This window comes from Chlorocebus sabaeus, chromosome 15 (genome assembly GCF_047675955.1).
Source record: "Chlorocebus sabaeus isolate Y175 chromosome 15, mChlSab1.0.hap1, whole genome shotgun sequence".
Lineage (NCBI taxonomy): Eukaryota > Metazoa > Chordata > Mammalia > Primates > Cercopithecidae > Chlorocebus > Chlorocebus sabaeus.
Window position 1 is genome coordinate 80496112 of NC_132918.1, and position 18512 is coordinate 80514623.

The 18512-nt window shown below is 36.3% G+C and overlaps 1 long non-coding RNA gene and 1 other non-coding gene across 2 annotated transcripts in view; both read right to left on the reverse strand.

Moving 5' to 3' along the window:
- Positions 1-18512, reverse strand: part of LOC119625799 (uncharacterized) — a 520080-nt gene that overhangs the window by 367652 nt on the left and 133916 nt on the right. The window lies entirely within an intron of this gene.
- On the reverse strand, positions 15384-15490 carry LOC119626017 (U6 spliceosomal RNA). Its single transcript, XR_005242224.2, has one exon. It is a non-coding gene; the product is annotated as a U6 spliceosomal RNA (small nuclear RNA).

The window sequence follows — 18512 nt, forward strand, 5'->3', positions numbered from 1 at the left end:
TTTAATCATGGTCTTGGAATCAGGTTAAAGATCATCATGAGTGATAAAAATAAAGCAAATTATATAAATGATCAGTGGGCTCAGTATGGGCCAGTACTAATTCTGTTTTGTGTAAAGGCTTTATTGTTTGTGACTAGTAAAACATTCAATGAATTGTTTGAAATATTTTTAAGTGGTTATTATTCACTTAAAGCCAGGAAAACTTACAAAAACAACAAAGAGACAAAAAGAATAAAAGCAAAACTATGAATCTCTAAGTAGAGAATTATATTTATAAAAAGAAGGAGAATAAGAGTTTTCAAGAATTCAAGAGTCATTCTTATAGGTGGAGAACTTATGCGGCTTCTCGCAGTTTAAATGAGATAGAAGTTCAACAATGTCAAACAATCTCAATCTCTTCCATGATAACATGATTCTATACCTAGAAAACCCTAAAGGCTTTGCCAAAACATTCCTTGAACTGATAAACAACTTCACCAAAATTTCAGAATACAAAATCGAAGCAAAAGATTGGTAGCATTTATACACACCAATAGCATTCAACCTGAGAGCCGAATAAAGAATGCAGTCTCGTTTACAATAGGCACACACACACACACAATACCTAGGAATATCTCTAACCAATGAGTTGAAAGGTCTCTGCAGGGAGAACTACAAAACACTGCTGAAAAAATATTAGATGGCACAAACAAGTGGAAAAACATTCCACGTTTATGGATTGGAAGAATCAATATTGTTTAAATGGCCATACTGCCCAAAGCCATCTATAAATTTAGTGCTATTCCTGTCAAACTACCAATGTCATATTTCACAGAATTAGAAGAAACTATTCTAAACTCATATGGAACAAAAAAGAGTCCAAATAACCAAGGAAATTCTAAGCAAAATGAACAAAGCTGGAGGCATCATGCTACCAGTTTTCAAACTATACTATAAGTCTGCAGTAACCAAAAGAGCATAGTGCTGGTACAAAAAGAGATAAGCCAGCCAGCTGCAGTGGCTCACATCTGTAATCCTAGCAATTTGGGGGGCTGGGGTTGGTAGATCACTTGAGGTCAGAGCTCAAGACCAGCTGGGCATGGTGACCCTCACTACTAGCTACTCAGAGGCTAGTCCCAGCTACTCGGCAGGCTGAAGCAGGACAATCACTTGAATCCAGGAAGAGGAGATTGCAGTGAGCCAAGATCACGTCACTGCACCCCAACCTGGGTGACACAGCAAGACTCCATTTCAAAAAAAAGCCAATGAAACAGAATAGAGAACCCAGAAATAAGTCTGTATACCTAGAGCTATTTGATCTTTGACAAAATCAACAAAAATAAGCAATAGGCAAAGGACTCCCTATTCAATAGCTGGCTAGACATATACAGAAGAATGAAACTAGAACCTTACATTTTACCATATATAAAAATTAACTCAAGATGAATTAAAAATTTAAATGTAATATCTCAAACTATAAAAATTCTAGAAGAAAACCTAGGAAACACTATTCTGGACACTGTCTTTGAGAAAAAAAAAAGTATGACTAAGTCCTCAAAAGCAATTGCAATGAAATGAACACTTGACAAGGAGGATGTAATTAAACTAAGGAGTTTTGGTACAGCAATATAAACTAATAAGAGAGTAAACAGGTAACCTACAGAAGGCGAGAAAATATTCACAAACTATGCATCCAAAAAAAATCTAATACTCAGAATCTATAAGGCACTTAAACGATTCAACAAGTGAAAGACAAATAACCCCATTAAGAAGTGGGAAAATAGTATGAACAGACACTTTCAAGAGAAGACAGACAAATGGACAGCAAACCTATGAAAAAAAATGCTCAAGATTACTAACTATTAGAGAAATGCAAATCGAAACCACAATGAAATACTCTCTCTCACCAGTCAGAATGGCTACTACTAAAAAATAAAACAAACAGGCCGGGCGCGGTGGCTCAAGCCTGTAATCCCAGCACTTTGGGAGGCCGAGACAGGCGGATCACAAGGTCAGGAGTTCGAGACCATCCTGGCTAACATGGTGAAACCCCGTCTCTACTAAAGAATACAAAAAGCTAGCCAGGCGAGGTGGCGGGGGCCTGTAGTCCCAGCTACTCGGGAAGCTGAGGCAGGAGAATGGCGTAAACCCGGGAGGCGGAGCTTGCAGTGAGCTGAGATCGGGCCACTGCACTCCAGCCTGGGCGACAGAGCGAGACTCCGTCTCAATAAAAAAATAAATAAATAAATAAAACAAACAAACAAAAAACAACAAAAAATTGTCAGCGAGGCTGCAGCAAAACGGGAATGCTTGTATGCTATTGGTGGGAATGTAAATTAATTCAGCCACTGTGGAAAGCAGTTTGGAGATTTCTCAAAGAACTTAAAACAGAACTACCATTTGACCCATTGATCTTATATCCAAGAGAAAATAAATTGTTCTACCAAAAAACACATGTAGTTATATGTTCATCACAGCACTATTAACAATAGCAAAGACGTGGAGATAACCTAGATGCCCATCAATGGTGGGCTGTGTAAAGAAAATTGATATATATACACCATGGAATACTACAAAACCATAAAAAAGAAAGAAATGTCCTTTGCAGCAACACAGATGCAGTTGGAAGCCATTATTACAAGTGAGTTAATGCAGAAACAGAAAACCAAATACCACATCTTCTCATTTATAAGTGGGAGCTGAACACTGGCTACTCATGTATATAAAGACAGCAATATTAGACACTGGGGACTGCAAGAGGTGAGAGGGAGGGATGGGGACAAGGACTTATAAATTAGCTATTGACAAATATGCTCACTATCCGAGTGATAGGATCAGTCATACCCCAAACCTCACATCACACAATATACCCATATAATAAACCTGCACATGTAACCCTGAATCTAAACTAAAAGTTGAAATTACATAGAACAACAACAGCGTGACAGCAGCAATAATGAAAGGATATACTATTTTTTCCTTGCTCTTATCTTAAATTCTCTCAATGCTAGAAAGACTACTTGATGTTTTTCTTCACCTAATCAATAAGCAGCATGAGAAACATTGTATCCTAAGAACTACAGAGTCATAGCCATGCTGTGAGAAAGAAAAAGCAGAATTACACATAAGAAATTCTAAAAATGAGTAAAAATGGCATTTACAAGTTAGACAATCATGAGCATTTTAGTTTACCTCTGGGCTCTAGGCTTTTTCAAGGAAATTTAGAGGAAATACCCACATTATAAAGCAGCAAGACTAGGAAAAGGAGCAACAGGTAACAACTTTTAATTGGATCGGGGCAAATAAATTCTGATTAACAGAAAAATGAGAATCATAAAACTTGAAATGGAGGAAAAGATGAGAACAAGCAGTAATGATTTAACATTTCAAAGAAATAACTCATGTATACGACGAAACTTGCTGTTACATGGGAAAGCTAAGATGTGACTGCACTAACCCTGACACAGTGACATGGTAAGCCTTTTGAAATCTCTTGTATTTCACTTGTGAGATGGGTGCATATTTACTCTCCATTATTTACTCTGCCATTATTTACTCTCCAGTTCAAGTGTTTTAAGTCTCTGCTGTTGAGGAAAAGTCACAACTTTTTAAAGTGGATGTATTATATATATTTTTTTCTATTATATGTAACCAAAACACTTCCTCTGTGCTAATGAGAGCTCTATTGTGCCAAACACTTGCCATGGCAGATACACCACGCCCATTATCACAGCCATTCATATCAGTCCTTCGGGGCAGGCATTGTTATCTAGGCATCACTAATAAGAAGAACGACATAAACTCTAAGTAGTATTTCCAGTGTCATCCATCATGGAGGTGGTGATGCTGAAAAACAAACTCAGGTAATAGGCTCCCAAACCCTTGTTCTTGCCCCACCCACTGCTTGACACCAAGACCAACTTAAAGATCATAATAAAGACTTAAGCAGCTCCACTCACTCTCTGACAATGTCCTCACTTAAAAGGAAGTGAAATGGGTTTTTGTCAGAGTCTGTGATCTAACTGGAACAGCCCAAAGGGATTGCTATTAGTGAAGACATATTCTTCTCCTGGACTACCTTTGTTATAGTGGTCTAGTAGTCGCAGGTCTCAGGATGGCCTTTGATGACCTGCCCTGGACTCAAGGTATTTGCAGCAGTTCCATACAAATAGATGCTGCCTGGAACTCCCAGGGCAGGACAGCTGCAGTTGTGTGCTAAACAACTATGGTTTTGTGAATCAAATGTAGCAAAAGAAATAGAGGAACTTCTGTTTTGTATACCTGCATGGCAGATTTATATACACACTCTAATACACATGCATCTCATCTCTGCAACCTGTGATTTCAGATTTATGTATGTATGTATGTTTGAGATGGCTTGGTCTCACTCTGTTGCCCAGGCTGGAGTGCAGTGGTGCAATCATGGTTCATTGTAGCATCAAACTCTTGGACTCAACTGATCCTCTTGCTTCAGCCTTCCGAGTAACTGAGACTACAGGCATGGACCACCATGCCTGGTTAGTTTTGAAAAAAAATTTTAGAGATGGGTTCTCACTGTTATCCAGGCTGCTCTTGAACTTCCGGCATCAAGCAACCTTCCTGCCTCAGTCTCCTGAAGGATTTTGGATTCCTAATTCAAGTTTGTGGGGATTTAGACCAAATGTCTTATTATTCACAACATTTGTTGATGGAGACTTGGATGTCACTAGGTTCCCTAGAAGATCAATGCTTTGCTGATCATACCATTAAATAAAAATATTAAGTTAATTAACCAAGTAGTCAATTCATGCATTCATTCAGAAAATCACTCTGCAAGCATGTCCTAAGCTCCTACAATGTGCCAGGTACCGCTTCCAGCCATGCCAACACAAAGCAAAAAGGCACTGACTCTGGGAATCCTTAGCCTCTAACCAGTGAACCTACATTATGAGGCAGATCACAAGACTTTCTTGATATTTGTCAAAACACTAAAGCTTACTAATAACTTTCCTATTATATAAAGCAAAGTAAATTCAAGGTTTTTCTTTCAATAATGTAAGTTTTACTACCATGGTTTCTAATATAGTTTCCTGCATGTAGAAAAATTGAGTTATTGAGATAGGATAAGAAATAGCTTATAACATTGAATATTATTGGGACTATATTGGAACTATGTTGTATAAGTGGACTTTGTAGATAAAACAGGAAAACTAAAATTGAAACTACTAGTTGTTGGAAACAAACAGGTATATGGATGACAATGCAACCATAAGCAATATGTCACACAAAAGTTCTGTGGAAGCACAGAGTAGACTGGGAAAGTTTCCTACAAAAGGTAGAGTTTAAAGTAGTCTACAAAAAAGAAATCAGAATGATGAACCCACCAGTACAATAGTCTAGGGCAGGGAAATTGATTGCTGCTGTGAATACAGGCAATAGTTTTATCTTAATAGACCATAGTTTGTAGATAAAAACTGAAATGAGCTAAGTTGGGAAGGGTTTCTGAAGACATTTTTAAACCATGCTAAGGAAATTTTGGACTACATGGTGTAGTCATTGGCAAGCCCACGTATCACCATGAAAAAAGGTGAAGTTAGCACCTTTTTCACATGGCTTCTTTTCAAGATGCAATTATAAACTACTTCTTCTGGGTAAAGACGCTTTTGGGTTTTTCCAGTCAGCTCTTACAGCATGAGCGAGTGAAGTCTCAGACTGTGAACTGCCCTCCTTCAAGGGATATTTGAGTCTCATCCACCACAAAATGTCCATCCTTATGTCCATCATTCACTGCCCAAGGTATAAACTCCCAAGCATTTTATCCCCCACTGCACAATCAACTCAAACCACTCTAAATGTCCTGCCCCACCCAAAGTCATGAATGCTGCCACCAATTCTCAAATACTTTTCTATGCCCTTGAAGATTCTACCTTTTAACTAGAAAATTCTCATAGATACTTAACCCCTTCCCTTGAGAGTATATTGACTGAAAAATGGCTCTTACCTTGTACACTTTCTTTTGAAACCTCTGCAAGCTACAAACCTCACTCATCTCAAAGAAGCCTGAATATTTTGTAATGAATTAGGTTTCCAGATAGATACAGGAGGAGTCTGGATTTTCAAGCAGGTTACATTTGGCCCACATAGAAGATCAGGGAAACTAATGGGGACCAACCTGTTTAGGAAGTCTTATGCAGGCAGAGAGGGCCTAGCACTTAAGAAATCAGATATTCCATAAAAGAAATAATAACAAACAGACTTAAATCCTAACTGCAAGTCATTGATGCTCTTCTTTCCAGGACGCCAACACTTCTATATAAAGACCAGATTTAAGAAGGTTTGTAAAGCCCCTAGTTTGCTGCCACAGAGGTCCAGTTTAAACACTGAGCCTTCATGGAGTTTTGTGCTATATCCATAGTGAATTCCTTTTAATACTCCAATGTGACAAAATATATGATATTCTTTCTGTTCTTCTGTCTGAAACATCCTTTCCCATCCAACACTTTCACTCACCTGTCTAACTCCTACTCACTTTGCGAATGGAAGTTAAAAATGTTTCTTGATGCTGACAGGCTGACCTGATTCCCCAAGTGAGGATTAGATGTCCCTGCTGTGACATTTCATACAGTTTATACTTTCCCTCATTTAATTAGCTGACATGCTGTACCACCATTGTTAGTTTCATGCTCCTTGATTCCCAGCACTCAAAATAGTGTTTGGGACCATCAGTGCTCAGGACATCTTTTTTCAACAATTAAATTAGTTGAACAAATACATAATTGGATAAATGAATGGCTAAATTAGTGAACGGATGGATGTGAGATACTTGTTACTGGCTTCTAAGTGTAAGTTTTGCCACAGAGAAAGTTATTATGTATGAAAATAAGGAAGTCAGGAGAACTATCTCAGATCAAAAGAAATATATAACTTAATACTCCATTAATTCTTGCATTTATTCACTCATCAAATGTTCTCTGAATGCCTGGTTGTTATGGCAAAAGTCAGCTTTACATTTTTTATTCTTTTAAATATTTATTGGATGCTTATTGTTATATGACAAAGTAGTTTTTCTTCTTTGTTCCAACAATTTATTTGTTGTTTTTCATATATTCTAGGAGCCAATAATTAGCTAAATCCTTTAAAAAAAAATCTGCCTGTTGTACATACAGCACAGATGTTTAAGAGCTTGATAAAGATTTATTTTCTCTTTCTTTCGAAGTAGTTTAAAAGCAGGAGAAAAATTGTCAAATTAAGTGCAGTGTGTACTTTTCAATGAAGAATTGACCTGCACATGCATATATAAAATAAGTGGTTACAAATCAATAGGTACACTAGCTGCTCTTCTTTCTGTATGAAATGCTCATAGGTGGTGTGTTGGTCAGCATTCAGATCAGCTTCAGGCCTGGGATTAAAGCAAAGCTCTGTTGATATACAGAATGTTATATAAGCTCCACCATATACAAGAGCTACTTCAAGAATTGAAATATTTTGTTTAATCTAGACATTTTAAAAATTCAAGGAGAAGCTGGACACATGTAAATGACAATACTTATTTTAAATTAGAGCTTGATATTCTAGATATTTAGTAAAACAAATTAAATTGTCATAAAGGTAGAGGGAAGTTTCTAGATAGAAGAAGGATTCTTGAAAATACTAGTGTCCATTTCTTATAAATCCCATGTCTTGTCAGTACCTTCACCATCATTTTTCCTGAGTTTGGAGCTAGGTGATTACCTGTCTACAAATGACTTACTGACTTACCTTTGACATACATACCAAAGTATGGAAGCAGCAGATTTTGTCCAAAGAAACATATAAATATCTTGGGGAATTTATATAGTGTCTTTATCAGTATAGTAGGCAAAAGATAGAGGAAGAAAAACATAGAAGAAGGTTGCATATGAAATGATTAATACAAGTCTACAATCTGAGGTAGGTTTGGATTATAATTGCTTATACTTTATATAGGATTCTTCATTCCAACTAGAAGCAAGTTTCAGCATTTTTCCAGGTATATACCCAAGTAAGAGCCCTCTGACTATTGTTTAGACTGCATATATTATACCTTTTCTTGTTTTTGACTTATTTCTTGAGAAATAATTATTGCAAATATTTCTACCATGAACATTCATCCATAGTTTTTGTTTAAATATCTATTTTCAATTACTTTAGATATATATGTAGAAGTTAAGTTGCTGGGTCATATAGTAATTGTATGTTTAACTTTAAGAAGAACCACAAAACTGTTTCACTGAATGATTTTTTTTATCAGAGAAATAACATGGCATAATTTATGATTTAAAAGGTCATTCTTATTGCTTTGAGGAAAATAGACTGCAAGGGATCAAGGCAGAAGCAGCAAAACAACATGGGATTTAATTGCAATAATCCAAGTGAAAGATGATAATGCCTCAAACCAGGATACAAGCAATGGAGAAGAGTGAGAAGTGGTTCAGCTTTTTACATTAAAAAAAGAGTCGGGCAGGGCACAGTGGTTCACACCTGTAATCCTAGCACTTTGGGAGGCCAAGATAGGCAGATCATGAGGTCATGAGATCAAGACCATCCTGGCTAACATGGTGAAACCCTGTCTCTACTAAAAATTTAGCTGAGTGTGGTGGCATGCACCTGTAATCCCAGCTACTTGGGAGGTTGAGGCGGGAGAATGGCTTGAACCTGGGAGGCAGAGGTTGCAGTGAGCCAAGATCGTGCCACTGCACTCCAGGCTGGGTGACAGAGCAAGACTCTGTCTCAAAAAAAATAAAATAAAATAAAATATAGTCGACAGGATTTATTGATGGTTTGGACATGAGAGGAAAAAAGAAAGTTTGAAAAGATGACTGAATGGTTACTGGCTTGAGAAATTAAAAGACTGAAATATCCAATTACTGATAAAGCGGAAACTGAAGGACTACGTTTAGGGGGTTAAAACAAGGGTTCCTTGTTGTATTTGCTAAATTAGTGATGTTTATTCAACATTGGTATCAAACATCTACTACTATGTAACAAACCACAACACCACTTAATGGCTTATTTGATCATGAATCTCTGTATCAGCAATTTGAGCTGAACTCAGCTAAGTAGCTCACCTGGCCTCACCTGGGGTCACTCACAAGGGTGGAATAGACTGATGGATTAATTGGGGACTGGTTGACCTAGGAGACCTCTCATGGGTTGATCACATCTCCTCCACATGATTTTGCCCACTTACAAGTTAGCCCAGGCTTTTTTCACATGGAAGTCTCAAAGCAGTAAGAGAGATGAAGAGTAGAAACTGCAAGGTCTTTTGAACCTTTGGCTTACAACTCCCATAATGTCCTTCCACAGCATGCAACTGGTAAAATCAAGTCACAAAGATTAATTCTGCTGGTGGGATCATCAAATGAATGCTGTATAGCAAAGGGGGATGAAAAAGCAGAAGGATTTAGTACCTTTTTTAACTATGTTTTTTCTTTTTTTACAATCTACTACACCATCAAAGTGGAGATATTAGGAACATATTTAGTTACATGCATCTGAAGTCCAGGAGAGAAGGCTGAGTCTTGATGTCCAAAATTTAAAAACCAGTGGGATAACGAGGGCATAAAGAAGTGCATTCAACAGATTATCAGTAAGGTAGGAGGAAACCGAGACACGAATGTCCAAAAGTTAAATTTCATGTTGAAAATTGCACCAAAAATGACTGTGCATTTGTTGTTTATATAGTCTTTAATGGCTTTTCTGGCAGTTAAGTCTCTTTGAAGTTATCTGACCAGTTTATAATGGTAACTGTTTTCTCTTTGGCCGTAGGCTAAGAGAGGGGAAGTAGTTTATTTGAATACCAAAATTCTTCCCTATTAAGCTCATTAAAAGAGATCTGAACTTCCATTAATATCCAGGGAAACTAGGCCAGAAATTCTCTGCAATGCTAATGGGAGCTGTGAATTTGAATTTTCATTGAAGTAATAAGGCCATGTGTTTTAAATACTGGTAAAACTCTGTGATGAGGGCAACTGAAAGACATTCACTTTAAAAACATGTTAAAATGTGTAATATTTATTAAGCATCTTTCTATACATAAGATCATTTTAGGTCTATATAATTATGCAAAATTGAATGAAGCATTTAATCTGTTTCAAACAAGATGCCATTTAAATGAGACAACATAGATAATAAAAATATGCTAATGGGAAGAGAAGAGTGATCATGTTCACACACAGGCATATATATGCAAAGCATAGAAAGATACACTCAGCAATAGAATACAGAAAAGAAGTCATAGAAAATAAAAGAGTATCAGGTAGTCAGAGCGAAGTTCCTAAAAACTAGTAATGCCCATCAACAAAGGTCTTAGTCTAATAAAAGCCCAAGTTGTTATGTTTTTTATGTAATGAGCCAAGCACCATCATTCTAAATATATCCATATATTAATTTACTTAATCTTCATGGCACCTAACATTTTTTGTGCCTACTTCACATTGAATAGGTACATCTGTTTTCAGTGCATGTCACCAGCCCCTCCTGACACAAGCGTGCTGAGGTATCTCTCTGTTTTCCTGCCTTCCAGACTGTCTCTGAAGTCTTGGAAAGTCACGTAGCCTGCATACAGATGCAGATTGGGAGCAATTTTCAACCAATGGGAGACAGGAATCCGTAGATAGATACTTCAGCTTTCCTTTCCTTAGAAAAATCATTTTAAGATGCATTCTATGTGGGTCCTTGGACAATCCTCAGAGGGATTAAGCTTTTGTTGTCTACCACAGAAACTACCTCAGGGATGCACCTTCTATTGCCTTTTCTTCTTGTGCTGTTTCATTTTATTCTTCTCTTTGCTTGCTGTAATTACTCTCTCTTAAACTAACTGCATCCAAATTCATGTCCACTGCATCCACAGTTTTTGAAGAATTCAAACTGAAATAGGAACAAATTTCCCATACTTCAACGGATTAAAAAAAATGAAGTTTAAACATTTAAGAGCTTGATCAAAATCACCTACAGAAATAATTAGAATCCAAATTGGCCTCTGATCTTCTAGCATTAAGTAATACCAAATCTCTCAACATTAGGATTTTTATTATTTAATTGTTATAGGCAATTCAATATATATAGACCCAACTGTGAAATTCTGTGACTTTAACTTATAACTTCTTGTGATTAAAAAAGGAGAGAAATATTTCTCTATAAGAATTTAACATCTAGATTGAAGGAACATACTTCAAAATAATAAGAGCCATATATGACAAACCCACAGTCAAAATCATACCCAGTGGGCAAAAGCTGGAAAGCATTCCCCTTGAAAACAAGCATAAGACAAGGATGGCCATTCTCACCACTGCTATTCAACATAGTATTGGAAGTTCTGGCCGGGGCAATCAGGCAAAAGAAACAAAGGAATCAAATAGGAAGAGAGGAAGTTAAATTATGTTTGCTTGCAGATGACATGATCCTGTTTCTAGAAAATCCCATCATCTCAGTCCAAAAGCTTCTTAAGCTGATGAGCAACTCCAGCAAAGTTTCAGGATAAAGAGTCAATATGCAAAACTTGCTAGCATTCCTATACACCAACAACAGGCATGCAGAGAGCCAAATCATGAATGAACTCCCATTCACAATTTATACAAAGAAAATAAAATACCTAGGAATACAGCTAACAAGAGAAGTGAAGGATCTTTTAAAGTAGAACTACAAATCACTGCTCAAGAAAATCAGAAAGGACACAGACAAATGGAAAAACATTCCATCCTCATGGATAGGAAGAATGAATATCGTGAAAATGGCCATACTGCCCAAGGTAATTTATAGATTCGATGCTATTCCCATTAAACTCTCATTGACGTTCTTCAGAGAATTAGAAAAAACTATTTTAAAATTCATATGGAACCAAAAAAGAGCCTGTATAGCCAAGACAATCCTAAGCAAAAAGAACAAAGCTGGAGGCATCATGCTCTCCAACTTCAAACTATACTACAAAGGTACAGTAACAAAAACAGCATGCTACTGGTACAAAAACAGAAACACAGATCAATGGAACAGAAAAAAAGAGCTCAGAAATAAGACCACACACCTACAACCATCTGATCTTTGAAAAACATGACAAAAACAAGCAATGGGGAAAAAATTCTATTTAATAAATGGTGCTTGGGAGAACTGGCTAGCCCTTTGCAGAAAATTCAAACTGGACCACTTCCTTAAATCTTACACAAAGATTCAAGATGAATTAGAGACTTAAAGGTAAAACCCCAAACTATAAAACCCTAGAAGAAAATTTAAGCAATACCATTCAGGACATAGTCAGGGGAAATATTTCATGATGAAAATGCCAATAGCGATCGTAACAAAAGTCAAAATTGACAAATGGGATCTAATTAAACTAAAGAGCTTCTGCACAGGAAAAGAAACTGTCATCAGAGTGAACAGATAACCTACAGAATGGAAGAAAATTTTTGCGATCTATCCATCTGATGAAGGTCAAATATCCAGAGTCTATAAGGAACCTAACTAATGTACAAGAAAAACACAACCTCATTAAAAAGCAGGCAGAGGACATTAACAGGCACTTCTCAAAAGAAGACATACATGCAACCAACAAGCATATGGCAAAAAGCTCAGCACCACTGATCATTAGAGAAATGAAAATCAAAACTAAAATGAGAACATCTCACACCAGTCAGAATGGTTCTTATTAAAAAGTCAAGAAAGAAGAGGTACTTGTGAGGCTGCAGAGAAATACAAACATTTTTACACTGTTCATGGGAATGTAAGTTAGTTCAACCATTGTGGAAGACAGTGTGGTGATTTCTCAAAAATTTACAAGTAGAAATACCATTTGACCTGGTAATTCCTTTACTATCTACCCAAAGGAATAGAAACCATTCTATTATAAAGATACATGCATGCATATGTTCATTGCAGCACTATTCACAATAGCAAAGACATGGTATCAACCCAAATGCCCATCAATGATAGAATGGATAAAGAAAATGTGGTACATATTCACTGCGGAATACTATGCAGCCATAAAAAGGAATGAGATCATGTCCTTTGCAGAGACATGGATGGAGCTGAAAGCCATTATCCTCAGCAAACTAACACAGGAACAGAAAACCAAAAACCGCATGTTGTCACTTATAAGTGGGAGCTGAACAATGAGAACACATGGACACATGTGGGGAACAACACACACTGGGGCCTGTTGGAGGGGTAGGGGGAAGAAGAACATCAGGAAGAATAGCTAATGGATGCTAGGCTTAATACCTAGGTATGGGTTGAACTGGGCAGCAAACACCCAGGTGCACATTTACCTATTTAACAAACCTGCACATCCTGCACATGCACCCCAGAATTTAAAATAAAAGTTGATTTAAAAAATAATAATAATAATTTAGCACCCAGGACACTGAATATTCTAGAGCAGAAGAGTTCTCACATTTCCTATGTTTTGCTAAAGGAATATCTTCATATTTTAATCTCAGAATGTTTTATTTCAAGAAATGCTGCATTGAAAAACTCCATTTTTAGGATTTTTAAACACAGTGTACTTTGAAATCCGTGACTCTTAGTTAAGATCCTTCCTCTCTGATTTACGGGAACCTAGTACAACAATTATAACCTACATTAGTCTAGTGTTTTATTGTTTGAGTGCAAGCACATATGTTACTTCATTTAAGTGTTGCAACAATCTGATGAGGTACATGGAGTCGTTTTACAGATGGGGAATCTCAATTGCAGTGATTGTGTCTTGTCCACGCTAATGTTCTTGGCAAGTGCCTAGCCAGGTAATGAATCTAGGTCTTCTCGTAAATCCAGGGCAGCCCTCTATCTGCTGCAGCACAGCCATTTATGAAGCCTTTGATGATAGCAATGCCGAGGAAAGCAGTAAAGAATGAACTCTAAGTGGGCAGTTTAGAAAGGAGATGCTTTAACTGAGTTTATAGATAGCTGCTTCTCGTGAATTGGCATCTTTTATTCTCTGCATTTCCAGAGAATGAGTAGATGCATAGATAAGATGGGTTCCAATGAAAGTTATAGAAAAAAATTATGGTGCTGTCATATCAAGTACTCAGATTTTAGATTCTGACAGGAATAGACAATTACTTAGTTCTTCCACTAGTAATTCCTACCACTTATCTTTCTTCAATCTCTGGACGCTCAAGGCTTATCTTTCAAGTGGGACTGATAACACGGTATCAAACAACATAAGTGAACTTGCTCATCTACCATAAAGCAGAGTCAAATTGTAAGTTGCTGTATTGTCACCTTTTGCTAATTTCAAGTTGCTATCTCTCAATAAAATTGAAAGGGGAAGAAAAGAATCTTTGTAAGAGTATTTAGCATTTGTCCTTTCTTAAAAGTCAGAGAAAACATTTTTTAATTAGTCTTTCAATCCAGATAGTTGCAGAGGGCAAGATTTTCTATGTTCTTCATCTTTTCACCTCACCTGAGGAGCAAGAAATCCTTTAAATCTGCATGACAATTTTATGCTGTCTTAACAAGTCAAAAATCCCTAGCTTTTCAATATGCTCTTCCATGCCACAGTCTCTGCTCTGTTCCGTTGACACTGCCTCCTTCCTCTCTACAAGTGCTTTATTTTTGACTGTGGAAAAATACATAACATAAAATTTACCATCTTAACCATTTATAAGTGTACAGTGTTCAGTATTGTTAAAAATATTCACATTTATTGCAAAATGTTCCAATTTTTTCATCTTACAAAACTAAAGTTTTATACTCATTTAACAACAACTCACCATTTTCCGCTCCTTCCAGCCCCTGGCAACCATCATTTTACTTTCTGTATCTATGAATTTGACTATTCTAGATACCTCATGTAACTGGAATCCTACAGCATTTGCCTTTTTATGACTGGGCCATTTCACTTAGCATAATGTCCTCAAGGTTCATCCATATTGTAGCATGTGTCAAAATTTATTTCCTTTTTCCTTTTCCTGAATGATATTCCATAGCACACATATGCCACATTTTATTTATTTACTTACCCATAAAAAATGCTTGGTTTGCTTTCACTCCTTGGCTATTTTAGTGCTGCTGTGAACATGGTATTCAGATACCTCTTTAAAATCCTGCTTTCAATGCTTTTGGCTATATGTCCAAAAGTAGAATTGCTGGATCATATAATACCTATTATTAATTTTTTGAGTAACTTCCATACTGTTTTCCAGAATGGGTGCACCATTTTTTATTTCCATCGAAAGGATACAAGTGTTACAATTTCTCCACAAGCTCACCAACAACTTATTTTCTGTGTATTCTTTTTGTTTATGTTTTGTTTTTCTTGTAGCTATTCTAATGGGTGAGATGTTAGCCTCATTGAGGCTTTGATTTGCATTTTCATATTGATTAGTAATGTTGAACATCTTTTCAAATGCCTGTAGGCCATTTGTATTTCCTCTTTGGAGAAATGGCTATTCAAAGTTTTTTTTTCTCATTTAAAAAATATAGAATGCTTCATGAATTTGTGTGGCACCTTTGCATGTGGACTGTGCTAATCTTCTCTCTATGTATCCAATTTTAGTATATGGGCTGTCAAAGCAAGCCCCCAAGTTGTTGATTCTTAATGAGACTTTTCAGTGCTGAATCTTTCTCTTCTCAAAAATCTTCCCCCTATCCACCTACACTCAATACTTTTCCCTATTAAAAATACAGAAAGAAATTTGTTTATATCATAAAATTTATGTTTGCCCATGTTCAATTTATCAGGCCTATTCATTGCTTGATCACTTAGTCTTTGACTTTTTGGTTTTGTTTTGCCTTATGCTTGTTCACGTCACTAGGTTTAGGGGATTTTAAGATCCGGCTTAACTCTGCCACCTTAAATGGCCTGATGCAGGTTAATATGAGTTAGGAGCAATATTTCAACCTGGCATCTAAATGATTCTTTTTTTTTTTCATTTTAATCATAAGTTCTTAATTTTCTCAGCATTGATGTAAAAATCATTTATGCTTGCACTGAAAGCAACATAAATCATTAACACTCCAAAAAATAGTAAACAACCTTGAATCAATATCATTTTCTTCTATGAGACACTGTGGAAATGAAAGAATACAGTTCTTCATTGATCAGAAGTCTCATAAACATTTAGCCTGGGCCTCATCTCTTTACAGTACTTACTTTGCTCCAACCACACAAGTCTTCTTTATGGTTTTAGGACAAGTCAAGGTCCTTTCTTCCTTGAAGAACTTTGCACATCTTGTTCTTTTTCATCACTTAGGTTTTAGCTCAGTGCCATCACCTCAGAAAGGCTTTTCCTACACCTAACTCAAGGGCGTTGCTCCTCGCGGTCACTTTGTATCACTTTATCCACTCAGTATGAATCACTTTTTGAAATGATCTCATTATTTACTTGTATGCTTGTTTAGTGTCAACTACCCCCTGCCCTCATTCAAATGTATGCCCCGTGACTGAAGAGGTTTGTTTCACTTATTGACCTCTATATTGTCAGTGCACAAAACAGTGCCTGGGCCATAGTTTACTGACTGCTAGTGTAGGTCATGTGTTCTCAACTATGGTATCAAAGCACACTTGGATGTTGATTCAGCTGCAGGTGTTCACCAAAATGTCTCTTAAAAATAATAAAGAACCAAAGATAAAGTTGAATTTACTCCTAAAATATAGAAATAAGATAAAAATTCAGAGCAAATGCCAGATTTTCTTTACAGTATTATGACTATTATTCACTTTGAAGCTTCACTGAGGAGAGGAATATTAGCCTTAATGATAATGTATATTGGTGGAAATCCATGTTTGACATAATCTTTAATGTAGAGTAGTAGTTCCCACACTGTGCATCAGATTCACCAATGAGTGCTTGATTATACCTGCAGAATACTGATCCCGTAAGTTTATGATACACATGAGGATCCAGTTCCTGATGATTCTAATTCTGGAGGGTAGACGTTAAAATATAAAGAGGAGACTCTACCAGCTGAGATGCATATTAAGATGTAATTGAGGTGACATGGGTAAGAAATAAAGGCCTGCTTGTGGCGTGGTTTGTGGAAATGGGAAGCAGTACATGAAGGAGAGGGAATTATCCAGAATTGTAGCATAAATAGTAATTAAATATCAATTGGGTATACAGATAAGGAAAAGTAGGAACCATATGACCTTGTTATCTGAGGAAACTAGGTGAATAATAAATTCATTAATTGGAATAAGGTATTTGAGCAGCAGGTTCAAAGGAAAGATCATAGGATTTTATTTCAATATGCTATGTTTGTGGTGTCTGTATCTATCCAGTGGGATTGTCCAGAAGGCCTTTGAAAATGTGAATGAAGCTCAGGAGCAAAATGTGGGACCAAGATATACACTTTCGATAGCAATCAGCATATGTGTGGTCATTGAAATAATGAAACAGAAAAGGTGAACTAATCCTTGGGGAATGTATAAAACAAAAGGAGAATAAATTATCAGGAATTCTAAACTATGACAGCCTAAAACGTGAACTCTTAGAAAATTGAATTTTCTTCTTAACAGAAGTACTAGACTGGATGATCAAGAAAATGTAGTAGTTTATATAACAGCACTTGATTAGGTGTGGAGTTTAATAATGAAGTTCCTGGTAGTATAGTGGATAAAATGAGCCACTCACTTTGACAGTGCACAGGGTTATTTACTTGTATGCTTGCACAGGTATGAGTGCACAGGTTTTGTGAATGGACAGGAGGATGCCTAATGGTGTACCTGTGGTCTCTTCCTTCAGATTCATCCCATCAATAGATATGCAGGATGAGTGCATTAATGCTTTTGAGATAAAGCTGGATGAAATGTTTTGAATGAGAAAATATCCTTAACAAAATTAAGTGTAAGGTTAAATCTTAAACCTTACCAGAATAATTTTTGAAAAACAATTAAGTTGAGCACTTCCTTTGGAAAAGAAAAGAGAAAAGATAGAAAAGGAAAAAGAAACAAATAAATGCATGGAACTAACAGACATCAAACATCAAGATGGAAGACGTAAAAAGTTTCAGCAGCTTAATTAAGTATAAATGGTCCAATCCTTGCAACTGAAAGACAGAGAGCTTCATAGTACATTAGAAAATAGAAATTGAGATTAAACTCTACACTGTGTATATAAGTAGAAAAAAAGAATAGAAAAAGATACGACATGCACGCTATAACAATACAAAAATATTTCAGACAAGGTAGAGTTTAGCACAAAAATTATCAAAAATAAAGTGGGAAATTATATAGTAATAAATAAGGCAGTTCACTGGAAAAATATAATAATCTTAAATGATTACGTTATCTAAGAGAGACTTAATAAAGTTAAGACTATCAGAAGCAAAGGGAGAAATACAAAAATCCACAACTAAACTTATTGATTTAATTATTTTTGTTCAGTAATTGGTATAATAGTTGGGCAAACAATTCAGTAAGTAGATAATATGCCTGAACAATACAGTTAACCTGAACTAATTGACATTTAAATAAGTTCTTCCTTAAAAGCAAAAGCCGCATGCTTTTGCATGAAAAGCAGCAAACCTTCAAGAAGTTCTTCCACATTTATTATTTTCCCAGATATATGAGAATTTGGCATTGGGGTGTGTGTCCTCTTTGC